Genomic DNA, 5,524 nt, shown 5'->3' with positions numbered 1-5,524 from the left:
GAGATGGTAAAATAGAAAAACTGTTTTTTGAGTCTGGCGAGAGAAAGAAGAGGCAAAATCTCTACAATAAAACTGAGAATATATTGAATTCTCTGATATTAGTTGTTAGCTTTATGAAATTAATTCCACCAACAAGAAACAGATTACAATTAGATTCTAAACCCTAATTTTCGAAATTAAAAGACACTTTCACCTCATTCACTTCTACTTCCAAAGCCAAACGAAAATCAAAGATATAAATTAAACATTATAAACATAGAATAAAAAAAGTTTCGAAGTCGCCAAAAACCTTAGCAGTCACAACTACTTATCCTGCCGCAAAAACCAAGCCAGCCGGAGATAATCTCGCCGGCGAAATCGAATGGCGGTGGCGCTGCCAATATTTCCACTATCATCCACCGTTCGAGCTTCCTCTGTCGACACTGAACAGCGCCTCCCTTACAACCGCCAGTGCACTTATCCGAAGATACCAGAAGCTCTGACATCGGCATCACCATCTACTCCAGCCAAAAAAAAGGCAAAAATATCCATTTCAGATATCCTCAATCGCAATATTTTGAAATCAGCTACTCACGGTAGACAATCAATTAGTCAATTGAACTGAATTATTCTCGGGTTTCGTACTTTTGCTGTGAATGTAATTGTGAACTACTGACATACTTGGATTTTACATGATTTTAGAGGGTAGTTTTGTATGAATTTGATCATATTTCGTCTATTATTAGGCTTGTTTATATCTACTTCTCTATTATGTTGGTATGTTGACCATTTTATTAAGAATGTGTAGAAAAAAGTACAAAATATGTCGATGTGCAACAGCCTTGGTTTGAGATATTTTTACTGAATATTTGAAGTCCAATCAGCCTCTAGTACATATCATTCTCTTCGTTTTCGAAAGAGCTTCGCGTGGATATCTTAAACGCCTCAATCGAAGTCCCGTAGAAGAAGTTATGGTCGTTTTACGAACACTGCATTGTCCAGAATTTCCAGTGGATTATTTCTAGTGGATTAATTCCACCCGGCCGGGGCCGTCATTTTGACCTTTTTTAGAGCTGAAATGCAATTTTTTGAAGAGGAAATAAGAAGGAAGAATTAGGTCAATTCTAGGCATTCTACACCTACCGCCAAACACCCACTCTCTCTCTTTGAAGAACTCTAAGAAGAAGATTGGAGATTCAAGCTTCAATTCCTCCGCCAATTGCAATTCGGATCATGATTTCCATTGTTTTGTTTAGTTTCTTTTTGTTTTCTACCATGAATATGAGTAGCTAAACTTTTCATGTAGAATTCTTGGTGAAGATGCATTGATTCATAGTTTTAATCCAATTGACTTCGTTTTTATCTTGCTCTTGCAATTGTTTGAATTATTCTTGTGTTTTTTCCTAACAATTGCTTGATCACCAATCGGTAGTGTTAGGGTTTCTTAGAGTAATCGGGAGGTGAAATAATTAATCTTGAAATAAGAATAATTCACACCTTAATTCAATAAAACTCGGGAGAGTTGAGGCTTTGAGTGGAATCTTTAATCTGATCGAATTATTAGGAGTTAGGTCTAAGAATTAGAAGGGGAATTCAATTATTACACCTAATCTACGGATTTCTCACCTCGGGAGGGGTTTAATCTATATTTGTGATTGATTCAATAATTCTGGAGACTTTAAATGGTAAATGTTTCAATTGGGTTAGTCTATGAGTTGTGCATCGGATCCTTGAATTCTACATATTTCTCCATCTCTGTCTGCAACTTGTTTCTTTGTTCTCTTGTTTAAGTGTTTACTTTTAATCTCTGAATTTATATGCTTTCAGTAGCTTACTTGAGCGACTGCATTTATGAGGTTCGCACTTACTTATGATTGTTGGTTAAATTGACTTGTGCCCTTATCCGAGCAGCTGTTTGATGTGCCATTTTTTGGCATTTTAGAATCTTGAATTAAGTACTCCCTTCGTCCCAAGGAATATGACCCCTTTCTTGGGCGGCACGAGATTTTATGCAGTTATATTTTGTGTGGTAAGAGGAGAGAGTAAAGTAGAGAAAGGGAATAAAGTAGAGATAAAGGTGTTTCCATTTTAAGTAATGGGTCATCTTGATTGGGACAAACCAAAAAGGAAAGTGAGTCATCTTCAATGGGACGGAGGGAGTATATCAGAAATTTATTACTATTAAGTATGCAGCATACTCTAAGATAAACCTAAAAGAATAGCTTCAATATAAGTTAGTACATAATATCTTTCACCCTCCACCTTGATATATATTTATTCTTTAGATGAGTTTGATTGGCATATTTGAAATCATTCTATATTATCCTCATGTTTTAAGTTCTAATCCTTGTGCTACCATATTGTATTGTATCAATTTTGATTGTGATGTTTCCGTATCCTAATGATTCATGATATTTCCATATCCTAATGATAGATTACTTTTTGGATTTTGATGTTGGTGCTATATCGGTTGGGTGCAGCTCTATGCTCGCAGGCACTTTTTGTTTCCCCCCCCCCCTAAATATTGAAGAATATAATGACCGAGTGATGGCTGTAGTACGTTGTGAGGCCCAGGTACTTATTTGTTCCTTTCTTTTAGGGCATCATATTTGCTTTGGCTACTTAAACTTGTAAAGCTAAATTTCCATCAATGCACACCATTCTTTTGACTATAGGGACATAATAATTTGTAATGGTCGTTCATTGAAGCTATATATGATACTTTCATGTTTCTTCTATAGTTCTATGTACATGGGGCTAATCTGTCTATGGCCCATAGTTACATACATTCCTTTAGCTAGTTTTGTGAATTGACTCATTCTTTTATTAAAGGGATTGTTATAGAGTCACAATGATATTTAACCAAGCATTGAAGTGTGCCTCTTTCATAGCCATATGTGTGTTGTAAGGTATTAAAACTGGAAAAATGTGCTTTGGTAGTATACAAACATTTATCTTATGCTCATTATCTGACTTTCTGAGGTTTCTAAAAAATCAATATTTTTCCATGTTTCAGGATGCAATGCTCCAAAAACTTATGAGTGATAACTTTTTATCACCAGAGGAGAGATTTGTAGTTTGTCTAGTTTCCTTTTTATCACCATTTACTTAATTTTAGCTTTCGTTTCTGTGAGCAATGACTAAGATAGATACTCTACAATATTGTGTGGCTTGTTTTTAAAGTCATTCAGCTTTTATATGTAGTATAACTCAAGTTGGGTGTATTTCAAATATATCCTCTAATGAGCCGATGGTCCTTTTTTAGCCCTTGGTTGTATACTAGATTATGCATTTCCTGCAAATTCTTACCTTACAAATTCATCATCTCATTCTTGTGTAGCTACTGATGTTAGTAGAATCTACTAGTATATTACTGATCTAAACAAGCATCTAATATCCAGGGATGTGCTGCGTTGGGGGAAAAATATTGGTTCCTCCAAAACGAGGACGAAGAAGAGAGCAGGTGTGGCAGTTTACAACAGAGCATCTTCGTTGGAGGCACTTGTAAATTTCTTCTATCGTCTACTTTCACTAAATCCTTAAGTGTCTCTTGCATTTAGTCCCTAGTACTATTATCGTTTCCCATCCAATGTCCTTTTAAATTTTGTAAAGCATTATCATGCAGAAGAGTGGCGATATTTGGTCTTCTGTGTTTTCCTCGCACTATGTTCTTATCATGTGTTGAATATTGATGGACTTTCTGCTGGGCTGGTTTTTTATTTGTTGGCCCAGATGTTATAAGTGTTGGGCTAGGCCCAAATGCCTTACCTCTTGCTCCAGATGCTGCCACGTGGTCTCTCACTCAGATCCTGTCCCTGAGCCGTTGGATTGTGAGTGTGTTTGTTATGTGAGTAGAGAGTCTCTTCAGACTCTCATTTTTTTCGACTAATCTCACTCTCTCTCTTGTCTCTCTCATTTTTTTGGGATCTCTCTCTGATTTCTTCTCTTCTCCGATGAATCTTCCACTGTTCTTGTGTAATCTCTCACGGTTTTATCAGTGAGTAGTCAAGTGTCGGTGGTGGTAAAGGCAACTACTTCGGTTGCTGAGTATTATGAGAATCTAGGGTTTGGTGTGTGAGATTTCTTGAGTGAGTTGGTGCTTGGCGCTTCCAGATCCGGTGTGGTTGAGCTGTGTGGTGTTGTTACCTGCGGTGAGAGGTCGATCTCTTGTCAGTTTCAACGGTGCTCCCTTGGATTGGTTTCTGGTTGAATAGATCTTGTTAGTGGCGGGTTTCTGAGCCATCTTTTGATCTATTCAGTTTCTCTCTTGTGTCTTGTGATGAAAGGATTGTGTATGTTGTTTCTGATCCGAGAGGATCTTGTTTGTTATCACTAATCCGTTTATTCAGTGTGCAGGCTTCTTAGGAGGACTTTGTTGATACTTCAAGAACCCTAGATTAGCATATTAACTACGGTTGTAATAGTTAATTGATCTTTGGTTGTAATCTTGATTAATTCAACAAAATCAGTCGCATGGTTAGAGTTTGACTGAGCTCTCCTAATGAAGAACAAAGAGGTCTTGGTAAATAGTGAATCCGCGCCTAATCTGATCCCTACATCATGCTTTGGTCATATGTAATATTTTAATCTTGCTATACTGATTATGTACACAGTGACAGTAGTATGTTCCACACTCTGTCAATTTGCATTTCCACACTGATATAGATCTCGTTTCAGGTAGGTTACTTGTATCTTACAAATGTTCAACGGCTAGATGAGATCATGGAAAGAATAGGCTTTTCAACTGATACTTCTACCGACTTAGAACAAGGGAAAGGAAACGTTAACAACAACACCGATCTTCCCAAGATATGACTAACCCATGAAAGGAACTCCAGCGAGGTACAGTTTCACATCAAACACCTTACCCCGTGACATGCGTTTTACACCTAAAGTAAAGAGTAAACTTAATGCTGTTGCTTTATACTAAGCAGCCGTTCGCATCATGTTCTCCTAGTGAACTCCAGTTGCTCCTTGCTGATTGCTCGCTGTGACGTGTAAGGTCCCTTGCAACAAAAGCCAAAAGGCCAATTAAAGAGAGCAAGTAAAGACTGTAACTGGGCCGGAATTCTTGATCGGGTACTTGATTACTATCCCCTTATTATAAATGGTTCACATAAATTTATTAAAAAATGATGGATATAGGGTCCCAACGAAAGATGCCTAAAGTTCGGGCCAAATATGTTTATCCATTTCGCAGATGAGGTGGGTCTCGTGTGAGATCGACTTGACTGCTGGGTCGACTACATTTAGTGTAGAGGTCCAGCTTGAAAGTGCATTTGGTTGGCTCCTTTTCTTCCCCTTACAAACATGTTACATCTCAATGTTTATTTTTTCTCATTAATAGTTTGATATTTCTTTTAACGAAAACAGAATTCCTTTGTTGTTTTACTACAAGAGGATGTGGAACAGGTAATTAAAAATTACTAGAACTACAATTTACCAGCCAGCAGAAGAGAAGAATGTGGAAACACAACTAAAATATACTGAACTCATAACTTTGCCTCTTAACAACAAGAACTGAAATCAAGCTCTCTCCATTCAA

At 37.2% G+C, this 5,524-nt stretch overlaps 1 pseudogene across 1 annotated transcript; it reads left to right on the top strand.

Annotated features, from left to right (window-relative positions):
* The first annotated feature begins 224 nt into the window (after nt 1-224).
* Nucleotides 225-5,323, top strand: LOC125190837 (uncharacterized; annotated as a pseudogene). Its single transcript, XR_016130781.1, has 6 exons — nt 225-601; nt 2,460-2,553; nt 2,996-3,052; nt 3,367-3,483; nt 4,657-4,821; nt 4,914-5,323. The product of XR_016130781.1 is annotated as an uncharacterized LOC125190837 (transcript).
* Nucleotides 5,324-5,524: the final 201 nt, after the last annotated feature.

The sequence above is a fragment of the Salvia hispanica genome, chromosome 5, assembly GCF_029641045.1.
Source record: "Salvia hispanica isolate PSC_SH4W2 chromosome 5, Shi_PSC_v1, whole genome shotgun sequence".
NCBI lineage: Eukaryota > Viridiplantae > Streptophyta > Magnoliopsida > Lamiales > Lamiaceae > Salvia > Salvia hispanica.
Note: the sequence above shows the minus strand (reverse complement) of the source record. Positions and strands in the feature narration are given on the sequence as shown.